At 36.8% G+C, this 14,502-nt stretch overlaps 1 protein-coding gene across 1 annotated transcript in view; it reads right to left on the bottom strand.

The window, feature by feature from the left end:
• Mapk10 (mitogen-activated protein kinase 10) overlaps positions 1–14,502 on the bottom strand; it is a 295,793-nt gene that overhangs the window by 135,527 nt on the left and 145,764 nt on the right. The window lies entirely within an intron of this gene.

Below are 14,502 nucleotides of genomic sequence, written 5' to 3'. Positions count from 1 at the left end.
CTACAGGAAAGAAAATTGGGTGATGAGTCTCCAAGTCACTAACCTTTAACTATCTAATAGTATAGATTTTATAATCATCTGAGTTACAGGCAGATCATGAACAGCACGTGTGGACCACAATTCTTACCCATAGCTATACTAGGTACTTTCCACAAATTACAAATATTATATGCTGCAATATGGTAAAATATTTTATAATGTCTAATGATCAATGTTATCATAATCATATATATTAGATATAATAAATTGGATATCCTTAATAAGTTAAGGCTACATACAAAATTTGAAATAACACTTTCAATGCTTGGCATCTAGTTGAAAGAATATCAAACATATGCTCAAGTAGACATGTATGGAAGCTTATTGTAGAATTCAAAGTTTATTATGGTTTATAACTGTATGTTCATCGTAGACTTGCATTCTGGAGACTTGACCTCTAACACAGCAGTGTTCAGGTAACTGGACCATGATGGTATAAACCTAATAAATAGATAAGTCCCCTATAGGGACTGCTAAAGGGGGTCTCCACTCATGGAGGTGGGGGCTAGTTGAGGAGAGAAGTCACTGTGGCTGTGGTTTTCAAAGCTGTATCTTCTTCCCTGTCCTTCACTTCCTCACATTTTCTGCCTCCCTGTCCGCTACACAGTCCCTGCCATCATAACCTCTCTCGTAGACTGACACCTCTCAAACTGTGAGCTGAAATGCTGCCTCCTTTAAGTTGTTATTCTTGGGTGTGTAATCTCAGTGGCAGGAAACTATCAGAATGCTCAAAAGTGAACTAAACTGTGTAATATAGTTCTATAAAAAATGTGGAATCATTAGATTTGAATTTAGTGCATAAATACAGATAAATTTCAAACATGAGGCTTTGGAGGAAAGCAAGTTTGAAGTTCACTTATTAAAGATTAAAAATAAAGATATTATACCAAAATAATATCACTCACTAAGTACATGTGACTACAGAATAAAGAAAATCAGGCACTCTATTATTATCTATTTGATCTCAGTGGAAATTAAAAGTATTTAATTATACTATTTTCTGTGAATTTGAAAGGTCACAAGAGAAGGGGAATGTTAAGGCAATGCCAAATGAAAGCCTGAATTCCTTGGTAATGATATAGCATCAGAAGAATCTGGTAGCTTCACTCATTTAATTAAACACATTTTTGAACATCATTGCATGCAAGGCAACATTCTGTGAGATCAAAGGATTTAAAACCAAGCATGGATGTAAGACTTCTATTTCTGGCATGTGATTGATTAGGTCTCCTGGAAACCACTCTGAAATCAAGCTGTTAGATGAGAGACATAAAAGATTTTAAGATGCACAGATAGCTAAGCTTCTCGACGAGAACAAAAAACATCGTGAGGGGCAGAGGCTAATGTAGAGGGACACACAGAGAAGCCCATGTGTCAAAGCTGCGGCTTGGCTCTCACTGCCGGCCGGTTCCTGGTGCCTAGAGAATAGCAGAGTATAGTAGACAAGCTTCTGTCCACTGGAGTGGGACAGGACATTGGCGGGAACTGGAAAAGCCTTGCTAGAAAACATTTAAACCAATGTCATGAGGAAGCAGAATAATCCAGAGCGAGGTCTGAGCTGCTAGAGTCATGTTTGGTATTGGACTTTGATATACATTTATCTTCCATATGAGGAAGAGTAAAATGCCTTTTACAAAGGGGAGTAAAGTGAACAGAGAACAGTCTGGGCATGTGTTTGGGTGTGATACAGAGAACTATTGTAGCAGAGATGAAAGTATAAGATTATTATACAAGTTAAGTATCAAACTAACAGAATAACCTCGAAAAAGATAGTTCCATATGTGGATACCAGGTTACATTAAGGTCCATGTTGTAGACATCTGGGGAGACGAGAAACTGTGTTGAATCATGAATGGTCACTCATGTGGGAAGAAATCAACTCCTATTGGAGGACAGTTCTGTATGGGATACATTTGTGCATGTTTTACAAACAGAACCCCTGGCTGTTTTTGTTCCAGGCACAAGGAAGGTTATACAGCAGAAATACTTGGATGATATATACAGCACCTCCCTCTTAGATCAAAGAGTAGATCCAACCAGTCTATAATATAATAAAAAATGAGAGACAGCCTTGGATATGATTTAGACTTTATTCCTATCTGCTATAAAGGACTTGAGGCTCCTAAGCTTAATGTTCCTCTGAAATATGCAGCCTAACATGTGTGTGATGATAGAAACAACCTGCCTTGCATTACACTGTGGGAACAGAGGCCAAGAAGCTGTTCTGAATGTTGATCCTCTAGCCTCTGGCTGACGGTATTGTTGTAAGTAGCAAGGAGCTTGTATTGGATCCGTGAATCTTATGTCATCTGCCATTACCCCTGAAATGATGGAAGGCCAGCTTGGAAACTTGCAAGCAGGGTAATAGCTCAGATTCTTAGAAGTCTTAAGAACTTCTGTACATATGTTTATATATATATATATATATGTATGTATATATATATATACATATATATATACATATAACTTATGTCAAATGGAAGAAAAGTTCAGAGAAGGTTAAAAACCCCAGAAAGGGTCAAATTTTAAATACTACAAGTTGCAAATATTATAGAAGAAAATATAATTGAATGTAGGAGACATATAAATAACATGCAGATATACTAAAGCATTAAGGAAATTATTACTAAAGAGTATTCAGTGTAGTAAGTTTACTTATGAAAATATCTAGTGAGTTTTTTTTAAGTAGACCACAAATTTGGAAAAGTACTTAAAACACACAGCCAACAGAAAGTTTAGTTAGAATTTATATAGAACATTTTTTTAAAAAAACAAACTCAAGAGAACTCAGCAGAAAAAAAATGGACTAAACAAATTAAAAATACTTCATAGAAAATTGCTCATAAACACATGATTATAAATTAAAACCACAGTGAAATCATATTTGATAAGAATAAATGATCTGAAGCTGAAAAACCCGAGATTTTTTCAGTTTTTACAGGGAGAGCTGAGCAGAAGGCTGTGCTTGCGCACTTTGAAAGCTATGCCATTGGAAAAGAATTCAGGAGAAAGAGAATTATTTCTTAACGTCATGCACAATATACAATCCAACAAATCCATATTTATGCATATTCTAGAGAAGCTAGTGTGTTTTCCTCTCAATTTATACACATACACACATAAACACGCACACATGCACACACACACACACACACAAGGGTTCCCTCCAATATCTCTGCAACAGTAAAATAAGTAACAAAAACTAAAACTTGGAAAAGATACCCATGGACAGAACAATGAAGAAGTAGAACTCAGTGTAGGATGAAATGAGCTACTGAAGTACCCACTTGTCAGCTCCCCCAATCTCTTCAAACACCCCCTGAGACGTCTAACATAGGAAATGGAGAAACTACACAGCTCGGCAGCTGGGAGGGGTTTACTAGTAACTCTAATGTAGCTATGGTTTCATTTTTGTTCTGTAACTCCTCTCAGAAATACTTTGTGCTTTATATGTATGGACCGACAAAAAGTTCATTCTTAAACATTGCTTTGTTATGCAACTCTGACTGGTTCATTTCCCAGACGCTCATTGCCATGCGTCAGGCTACTTTCTTTTCGCGACCTTATATCCTACAGATTGGCGCACTAATGTATGAGACCGGGTGTCTTGTGTGTTGCTTATGACTTTGCCTGTACAGAGGAGGAAAACAGTTCTCACTTGCCCTCACCCTTCTGCCGCTCCTGACCTGTTGTCCGTGTCTGGAGGATCTCTATTTGTGTGTGTTTCCTCCTAATTGAAACATTCCCTTCAAGGGCTCGTGATACTGAAGGTAAACAAAGGTTAGAGACTGAAGACGTGGAAACCCTGCTCGCAAGGTTGTGGCCAGACCTCCTCAGCTTTATAGCAGAGTGAGCAACTATTGGGAAAGGAGACTTAGGCCAGCCTCACCACCGAGAGCACTGGGACCTGGAGAGCTTCCTGACGAAACCTTCCCGCTTGCGCCGTCCATGAGTTCCCTCTCTGTTGCTGTGGGCTTTTCAGTGGCGCAGCTGCTACAGGGTCATTCTGCTTCTGTAGGTAAGCCCTCATCCATGCTCCTGTTCGGGACCCCAACAGATGAATTACTTAGTTTAATCATGGGGTTCTATCTGCAGTTAATAAGATTGTGTGTGTGTGTGTTGTCTGTATGTATGTGTGTTTTGTGTGTGTGTGTGTGTGTGTGTGTGTGTGTGTGTGTGTGTGTGGTTTCTCCCCGTGAAAAGTCTGTCTCATACCTTCAGTTCAACGGTGAACATCTTATTAGTTGTGTTTATTGCTTGTTCTGGCATTTACAGTTTGTATTTTTAACTTACAGTAATTTAGCTTCAAACAATATTATTATACCTCACTTACAGCTTTTGAACTTTCCAGCAGTGACTTTCATCCCTGCTCTAATCGATCAGGATATTTTAGTTACTTTTGTTATAAACACTGTTGTTCGTTGCCTTTGTTTACAATTGCATTTTAAAGAAATTATGTAGTCACAAAGAAAAAATTTTATACTGATTTATATATTTTAAGGATAACATTTCCATACCTTTAATTCTTTTCTTCTTAGGTATGCATGTTTTAGATGCTAATATAAATGTTGATTTCATTTTATTACTTTCCCCCCAAAAAAAATGTTCATCTTATTCCTTTGCTTTTGCACTGTGCGCATCAAACTGGAGCGTTTTCTTCCAGTCCTTTGGTATGTCTCGGCACAGTGTTCTGCTACTCCGCAGACACGAGTGTATGGAAGACTGTCAATACTACTCGTGTGTCTGCGCCAAGCAGATTGTGACTTCCCCCAAGGAGATGACTAATTGTATTTCTCACAGCCCCAGGACCCACACTGCTCTTCCTGTCTGTCTGATGGCAGGTAAATGTTTATTGAATAGAAAGGGATCTAAATGAAAAATACACAAACAAACTCTATCCTTTTCTGGCACAAATCTAAAAAATACATAAAACATTTCCAATATCTCTTCAAGTGGAGGGCTGTTGAGGTTCAGTAATGTTTGTGGTAATGACCAGGTAGACGTCCAAAAGTTTCCATGGGGCTGGCTTCAGAAATGCTCTCCTGCAGGACAGCTGGTTCTGTGCTGCCAGAGTGCACATGTGGAAAATGATAGCCTGCAGCATGCTACCCGAAGTAAACAACTAGCATGACTAAATCTTTAATGATGGAGTGTTCTCTGTGAAAAGCAAGCTTGCTGTCCTTCCCTGTTGTGTTACAATGACTCCAAATGTCAGACCAAGGCTGAATAAGTCACTGAAGGGCCCCACTGTTCCAGGAGAGGAACACTTAGTATGATAATATTAGTGATGTATGAAAAACTTGTTTGGAAATAATATTTCTTGACACCAGGATAAAGAACTTTGGCACCATTGTGCAATACAAATGATCATTATTGGCCAAACTGTAAGAATGAGATACTTCTGAATCTCGTAGATTGAACTGGTGTCCAATGCCTTCCTTAAATAATAGCACACTTTATGCTTTCATAGCTTACATCTGTGTGGGAGGTCCTTCTTTTTATGTGTTGCTTTTTTTGGTTAATGAATAAAGAAACTTCTTTGAGTCTATAACAGAGCAGGGCATAACAGAGCTAGGCAGGGGAAACTAAACTGAATGCTGGGAGAAGGGAGGTGGTGTCCGAGAGAAGCCATGTAGCCCTACGAGAGACAGATGCCGGAACTTTTCCTAGTAAGCCACAGCCCCATGGCAATGCACAGATTAATGGAGATGGGTTAATTTAAGATATGAATTAGCCAAAATATGCTTAAGCTATTGACCAAACAGTATTGCAAATAATATGGTTTCTGTGTGATTATTTCAAGGCTAAGCAGCCAGGAAACAAACAAGCAGCCTCCTACAATAAATTCTATCCAAACCATGGAGGTTTAAAAAGCTTTATAAATGCAAAAAAAGGGGGGGAAGAAAGAAAAAGAAAAGAAACACTAATTGTTCTGGCAGTTGCGTGATTTGTCCCTGTACTGTACCATATAGAAATACAAAACAGACTACTGGGCACGATTTGTCCCTGCACTGCACCATATAGAGATATAAGACAGAATATTGGCCCCGTAAAATGTTTAAATTCCAGCAATTCTGTTGAACTTATATATAGCAAACTTCTGCTCTACAAGTAAATTCATTGCATGTTAGGATTATTATAAACTAACAGGCTATAAATACATGTGGGTTATAAAAATATAAGAGACCTGTGAATTACAAAAACAGCAAAACCACTAACACTTTGTCCACTCATACTCAAAAAGGTTCTTTTATTATATGCAAAAGGCCAAATGAAAAAGAGTGTACTTTAAAACAAGTAAATTACCATTTTGGAAGATACAAAAAATGATACTAAGTTGAATTTTCTGTTAAGAAGTATCTGTATGCTTAATATGAGGTATTTTAAGTCCTTGTATAAATCAAATATTATTGTGAACTGATTTCAACAAAGTAGGGGTGATTTGGGATTCCCCTTTGTATGCTGTGATTACCATTGATTAATAGAGAATTCCTTTGAACCTGTGGCAGAGCAGATCAGAACTATATAGGGAAAGCTAGGCTGAATACTGGGAGAAAGAAGACGGAGTCAAAGAGAAGCCATGGAGCTGTCGCCAGATGCACACATGCTGAAACTTTGCCCGTAAGCCACAGCCACATGGCAATATTGAGATGGGTTAGTTTAGGATACAAGAGTTAGCCAGAAATACGCTTAAGCTATTGGCCAAACAGTATTGCAAATACTATAGTTTCTGTGTGGTTATTCTGAGTTTGAGCAGCCAGGAACAAACAAGTGACCTCCTTACAACATAGAACATAGGGTCCATCACCCAAGTTCAATTTACCAACTGTATTTGCAAATACAATTCTGTTGGAACTGAGCTATTCTTTAGTCTTCATATTGTCTGTGGATGTTCCCACACCAAATGACAAAGTTGAGTAAAGACCACGTGCAAGGAAAGCCTAAAATATTTACTATCCTGTGCTTCAGTGTTGGGAGGCCCTGCTCGTCAGAGGTTGCAGTCTACAATTGCCTGGCAGCTTTCTTCAAGCTAGGCAACATGAAGGACTCCCTTCCCTGCCAGGCTTCCTACTTTCTACCTGCTCTTATCTGGAGGATGTCTCTAGGTCTGGATGCCTGACTTATCACAAGGATGACCCTTGACATAGTTCTCTGCAAATGCTCTTCCCCTTTGGATGACTTGGTAATGAAGTAGCACACTCTGGCTCTTTTCATAGGGCCATGCTGCCACTCACGGAGCTCTATGATAGGAGCAGACCACTTGATGTGAGTTATGGTTTGTCCCCAGATCCTGTGGGATAAAGTGAGTGGCCTCACTGCAGTCACCCCCAGAGGGTGATCTCCATCATATCCACAACCATCTAATTCGGTCCCACTTTGGTTCCTTTGCCCATCACAGACTGATAATCCCCAGGGAAGAAGGAGCCTCACACTTCATGGTAAAATGCTTTCCAATTCCTCACTTAAAGTATTCGAAAAGCATACTGTTCACCTCAATATAAAGGCCAGAATAACTGAATGAAGCTCTAACCATAAGTACAGAAAGTATTTTAAAGTAATAGCTATCAAAGTTTGTATCTTCCACAGCATTTCTTAAAATATTGTCAATGTAGCAAGATGATATAGTAAACTCTAATTTTGATGAACAGAATCTGAAATTGTGTGTGGTGTGTGTATGAGAAAATCTTAATTTTAGATTTGAACTATAGTATGATTTGATTTGCAGCCACCTGAAAGAGGATAATTGAACCTTAGGGTTAAAACCTAAGAAAGAGACTGACATAAAACAAGGTACTTCATATAACAAAATACTCCCAGCAATACAATAGACCAGCAGTAGAGTAGACATAGGTGTGAACAGTGTGCAAATATGAAAGGGAGGTGTGGAGACCTAATGTGAAAAGGCAGGACCTAGAGAAGACGACTTCTCTGTGTATAGACACAGCATGTTCAAGGACCTCTGGGCACCTCTAACTGGTCCCTGTGTTCCTTCTTCAGCTCTACCAAAGAAATCGCGCTGAGTTCACTTTCCGTTTGCCTTTCCCTGAGTAGAAAGCACTAGGGTGGCGTAGGGTGTACACGAGGGAAAGTCACCAAGTGTGTATGTGAGGAGACGGCCTGAGATACAGCCCTTGTGGACCACTCTTCCCTGTGCTAGCACAGAACTAGTGGGATACCGTCAATAGGAAGTTAGCATAAACTATGACAGTAAAACCTGGAGGTGAAATCAATGAAATATAAAAGTCAGCCACTATCACATTAAATAGAATAAAAGAAAATAAACTATAAGCTGTCACAACTAAATTGTAAGAAAAATGAAGGCATTTTTGAGATATGAAGCACATATAGCAAACACAATTTAATCAGTTTGTGTCCTGTATTATTACTGACAAAATAGCATATAAGAAAAAACGTGACATTAATGGTAATGCCAGTCATTAAAGAGAATGCGACCGGGAAAATATATACATCTGACAGAATAGCTTTAAAATATAAAGCAGATGTTAAGAGAATTATAACACTACAGATGGAAATTACAATTTTACCATCATGGTAAGATATTGTCCCACCTCGCCACCAATAAAGATAAATCAAGCATGAAATATTTGATAATATAGAAGTCAGAGTAACCCTTACTTTTTATACAATCTAGTTATAAAAGTATGAAAAAGTAATAAATTCTCCTCCTGACTTTTTGAGATTGTTCTTCAAACAAAGACAGAATAAAATTAGAAAATTATAACCCAATCCCTTTTAGGAACATAGAGGTTAAGAAGAAAATTATATGTTTAAAAAAGGGTAAAAAAAAAAGTTTCTCCAATATGTAAGAACAGTGTAAATTGAAAGCCTCTAGAAAACAATGCAATATATTAATTCATTAAAAGTAAAAAAAATCCTTGTAATCACTGGATAAAGAACAGAATTTAGTAATTACCCAATCTTAGTCACTTTTTTTATTGCTGTGGAAATGAATATTAATAGAAAAAACACTTAATAGGGGACTTGCTTATAGTTCCAGAGACTTAGCCCATTATCATTTTGGCAGGAATCATGACAGCATGCAGGCAGGTGCTGGAGCAGTAGCTGAGAGCAATGTCCTGATCATACAAAAAGAAAAGCGCCTGTTCTGGTGTGGGCTTTTGAAATCTCAAAGCCTATTCCCAGTGATACAGTTCCTCCAACAAAGCCACACCTCCTAATCCTTTTAATCCTTTAAAATAGTGTCACTCCCTGATAACAAAGCATTCAAATATATGAGCATATGGGAACCTTTCTTACTGAAACTACCATACCCGTTGTTGTTATATTTGAACTTATTTGTTCCCATATGGCCGTTAATGTTTGACATTTGGTTGCACCAATGTTGGTGTATATATACTTTTGTCATTAAAAATTCTTAATGTATTATTTCTTTTATTAACATAAAATGCACTGTCAGGTGTGAGTGTGGTTGCACTTGCCCACACTCACATCTTATTTGCTTGTAATATAATTTCAGTTTTACTTCTGATCCATGTATGGCTTTGCCAGTGATGTGAGTTTCGTATACACAGAAAAGAGCTGAACCATTTGTTTTTGTTGTTTGTTTCAAATTAATCAGCCAGTCCTTGTCTTTTAATTGGAAATTTAATGCCATTTACATTTAGAGCACTAAAAGTATATGATAGTTCCTGGTATTTTGATAGGCTTTTGTTGCTTCATTTGTTTTGAAAAGTCTTGTCTTTCTTTTTCTCTCTTTCATTTTTAAGATTGTTGTTTTACTGGGATGTTATTTGATAGTTCCCCAATTCTAACATATTTATTTCTTTCTAGTATGTTCATTATTTCTTAAATTCTTATGATTGTACATTTCCATTCTACTCCCTAGGAATCCATAGATATCATCTGCATTACTATTTCAATGTTCATACATTACTTCTGTTTGGGGCTAACTTAGCAAGCCCCCATCTCTCCTCTGGTTCCAAAGGACAGCTTTTCTGGGGGATAAAGGGATCTTGAGTAAGAAGTATTTTCTTTCTGACCTTAAAATACCTCATTTGTAGTTCTCTTGGCCTTTAGGGTTTCTGCTGAGAAATCTGCTGCTATTTGATGGATTTACCTTTATGAGTAACTTGGCATTACTTTCAGTTGATTGATTTTAACAAAGGTACCAATAATGCATATTAAATAATCTCATCAATAAGTGATGTTGGAAAAACTGAATAGTCACACACAGAAGAATTCATTTGGACCCCTGCCCAATACAATGTTATAATACAAAAATAGACTCAATAAATTTGGGAATGACCATAAAAGCAGAGTAAACATAAGGCAAAATAAACTAATGCAATGACATTAAACTTAAAAGCTTCTTCACAGGGAAAAAAGCTGCCCAGAAGAGACAACCAGCAGAATCAAAGAAAATATCAACCGAACTACACATACTCTAAGATATTATGATCTAATAATGTACTTGGAATCTAAAGAACTACAGTGGTTCTCAACCTGTAAGTTGCGACTTTCATATGAGTCACCTAAGACCATCAGAAACCACAGATATCTACAATAGAATTCATAATAGTAGCAAAATTACAGTTATGAAGCAGCAACAAAAATAATTTTATGATTGGTAGTCATCACAACATGAGGAACTGTTATTGAAGGGTCACAGCATTAGGAAGTTGGAGAAGCACTGACTCAAAAGAGAAAAATATAAAACATACAAATGAGCAAATGCCATGAAAACTGTCAGCTGAATAACTACAAATGATCAACACATATACTAGAAAGTCCTTACCAAACCTAATTATTAAGGAAATGCAGTTTCAAGCTTTAACAAAACTTGATCCTCAGATTTGATGACTTCTATTTTAAATGTAATAGTGGTCCTTTCTGTCAATCGTTGGCTTTATTTCCTGAGCAGACATGTCAATTCAGGAAGCTTTTATCTACACCATTGTCTTAAAGGGTACTCCCTAATGTTTTCTTAAGCAGTTTCAGTTTTCGATCTTATACTGAGGTTCTTGGTCCATTTAGAGTAGATTTTTATGTAACATGATAAGGACTTGTTTCATTAATTTACATGCAGATATCTGGTTGTCCCAGCACCATGTGTTGAAAATGCAGTCTTTCCTCCAATGAGTGTTTTAGGTAAGCAACATCTAATTTCTGCAAAAATCAAGAGTAGTATATCAGCCAGTAACCCTTTTTAGCTCTTGAGATTTATCACATGCTAAATATACTTGACAATAACAAGTACTGCATTTTTAAAAAATAATGAGTAAATTTCAACTACTTCAGCTTCAAAAATTATCTGTAAATTAGCTAATTTATGTGTTGCTTAGCTTAATTAAACCATTCCACATTGTGAATATATATCAAAACATCCTACCGTGAGGCAGACATGGTGATGGATGTCTGTAATACCACACAAAAGGACTGTGAGTTCAAAGTCAATAGGGACTACAAGTGAGATACTGTCTTAAAGAAGTAAAAGGAAAATATCATGCTGCTATTATTTGTAAATGAAAAACTCATTTAAAAATTGCCTGCAAATTTCATGATGTCATAGTTTTTTACAGCTGAGTAATATTCCACTGTGTAGCTGTACCATTCCTCTTTATGCATTTTCTTTATCCATTCTTTAGTTGAGGGGCATCTAGGTTGTTTCTAGGTTCTGAATATTACAAATAATGCTGCTGTGAACGTAGTTGAACAAGTGTCCTTGTGGTATGATTCAGTATCCTTTGAGTATATGCCCAAGAGTGGTGTCACTGGGTTTTGAGGTAGATTGATTCTTGATTTTCTGAGAAACCACTATACTGGTTTCCAAAGTTTGCGTTCCCACCAGCAGTGGAGGAGTGCTTACTCCACATCCTCTCCAACATAGGCTGTCATTAGCGTTTTTTGATCTTAGCCATTCTGAGAGATTTAAGATAGTATCTCAGAGTCAGTTTGATTTGCAGTTCCCTGATGACTAAGGATGTTGAGCAATTCTTTAAATGTCTTTTAGTCATTTGAAATTCTTCTGTTGAAAATTCTTTGTTGCAATCTATACCCCATTTTTTATTAGATTATGTGGTATTTTGATGTTTAGCTTCTTGAGTTCTTTATATATTTTGGAGATTAGCCCTCTGTTAGATGTAGGCTTGGTGAGAATCTTTTTCCACTCCGTAGGCTGCTGTTTTGTCAGTGTCAAAGGCTACATTAGTAAACGTTGAAGCATGGTGGTCTGTTCATAGTGAGCTACACATCTCCTTTATAGACACAGCCTCATACATAAACAATTAGCACATTACATCACTAAAAATGGAAGCCCCTGACTGTCAACCACAAAGACTAAACCCAGAAAGTATTGATGACTCAAGATCATTTTTATTCAAATTATTTATTATATATCATCATTCATATCATTCACTTCATATTTTAAAAAGTCATCCTAATTCCACCACATTGAATCGGTAATGAATACACATCCAACAAATATTCATCCATATCCATTCTGTGTTAGTCACTGTAGTGGGGACTCATGGGTGAAAATAAATAACTCAAAGTTTAAAAGCTAAAATTAATGCCTATAAGGAATTCTTATTAAATAACATATTGTGTGTATAATGTTTATCTTAAAGTTCTAAAAGTTCAAATTTTTCATTAAATAATTTCTTACTTGCCCAAGAATGCATTTTAAAAACATTAATTAAGCGAGCTGCGTGGTGGCTCATCGTGTAGGGCACCGACGATTGTGCGTGTGCGTGTCCGCGAGTTCGAATCCCGTGTGTCTGTGTGCTGCTTGTGCGAACTGTGTGTCCTTCCCACGGCTTCTTTTAGGAAAAAAAAGCTTTAAAAAAATAAAAACATTAATTACAACACAGATGGACATAATAATAACCTTTAAGTGAGAAAAAGAAATAAAATTTTAGGCATTTAGATTAAAAGGCAAAATTAAATCTTAATTCCACTGAACAAGTATATTATTGCTTTAATTATGCATCCTCAGAATAGCAAGGGCAGTAGGGACTATTAATTAGGTGAAATGTCAACTTGCATCCTACAGAGGTGATGAACTTACACGAACAAATCCATCCCTTAAATGATGTGGAAAATCTAACAATATAATGAGAAGAATATATTCAGAGGTCACTTTATCTTCCAGTCACTTAGCAACTGAATTGGAATGAAGAGGGCAAAAGGGAAATGATTTGTAAAAATAATTAACTCTAAACTCAGTACGAACCATAAGTGGAAAGGAGGCTGGAACACAAACTAGCTCCAGACAGCTCCTCTGGCAGAAGGATTATCTCTGCAGAAGCCCCTGCTCCCGACAGCCACCTTCCCTCCTAATTCTCTGTCCTCTCTGCTCTCCTCTTCTGATTCCTAAACTTCATGACACACTTGCAAACCCACCCTGTCACAGTCAATCTTCTGATTTGGGGGCAGATTGCTGGCAACCGCTTTCGCAGGTAAAATACCAAATATCACACACATGTGCACACACACGCACACACACACACATGCACGTGTATATGCACACATGCAAACTCAGATGCACATGTACACACCCTCCTTTAAATTCTAAAGGAAAGCGCATTACTACAAACTTGGATCACAACTGCAGATGAAGACTCCACTTAGCTTACAAGGCTTTCTTTTTTTAATTGCTAGCCATACTACATAGAGTGGATAGGGGGAGAAACATATTCAGGTATGGTCCACTAAAAATAATATCACGGTTCAATGTTTCAAACAGAGTAAGTTGTAATTTCTACTGAAGTCAAAGTTATCCTAATTTATTCCTTCTGTCTTTTTAACTTTATTTGAGTATTTCTTATAATAATGATTGTTATTTTAGAGAATATGTAAATATTCACAATCATCATTTCAAAGTAATTAATAATTTTGGGTACATTAAATTAAGCTGCCTGTAACCATTAAAAGGTCATTTATTTAATGAGAATATGAGTTAATGAGGGACTGTGGTTTTTTTTAGAAAATTAAATATTTTACAACCTAGAGATAGACTATCTACATTCTTGGAAGGAAGTGGTTTTAAATGCCTGCTAGCATTAACCAAAGCACGCTAGACACTGCATACTAACTAAAGAAACCAGAGCAATGATTTGCTCAATGTAATCACTTTAGAGTAATAAATTAATCATTCCTTACTTCCTTTCCAATTATGGGTATATAAATTACAACATATTACATTATTATACTGCATAAAGCCATATTTACTTTTACAACACTCATGCTTACAAATTTTAACCATAACCATGTAAGCTACGTATGCTGAGTTTCACATTTAAAATATGCCTCATGTGAATGCCAACTAAAAACCGCTAGTATTAAAACGCTGTAAACAAATAAATGCCATTTTAATATGGCCCAGGACAAAATAAGATGCCATGCTATATAATCTCAGTTTAGTTTACTTTCAGGATGAAGTGAAAAGTCAGACCAAGTAAATGAGATCAAATAAGGCATTAA

Source organism: Arvicola amphibius, chromosome 1 (genome assembly GCF_903992535.2).
Source record: "Arvicola amphibius chromosome 1, mArvAmp1.2, whole genome shotgun sequence".
NCBI classification, from domain to species: domain Eukaryota; kingdom Metazoa; phylum Chordata; class Mammalia; order Rodentia; family Cricetidae; genus Arvicola; species Arvicola amphibius.
Note: the sequence above shows the minus strand (reverse complement) of the source record. Positions and strands in the feature narration are given on the sequence as shown.